The following is a 236-nucleotide window of genomic DNA, read 5'->3' as shown; positions in this document are numbered from 1 at the left end:
CACAAACCTCATTCCATCTCCCCCACTGGTTCCATTCATCCACCTAAACAGATGCTTCCCCAGGTCACCATCCCATCTCCAGTAAATGCTCATATTTTCCCCACCGTGCACTTATTGCTCTCTCAATGAAGCACCACAACTTTTATAAAATTATACACTTTCATTTACTGAGACACTATCCCAGGACAATATAAACTAGCTGCTCATTAATAAAATAAAATAAAATAAAATAAAAT

The sequence above is a fragment of the Mesitornis unicolor genome, unplaced genomic scaffold (assembly GCF_000695765.1).
Source record: "Mesitornis unicolor isolate BGI_N332 unplaced genomic scaffold, ASM69576v1 scaffold11566, whole genome shotgun sequence".
NCBI lineage: Eukaryota > Metazoa > Chordata > Aves > Mesitornithiformes > Mesitornithidae > Mesitornis > Mesitornis unicolor.
This window is presented reverse-complemented; position numbering follows the sequence as displayed.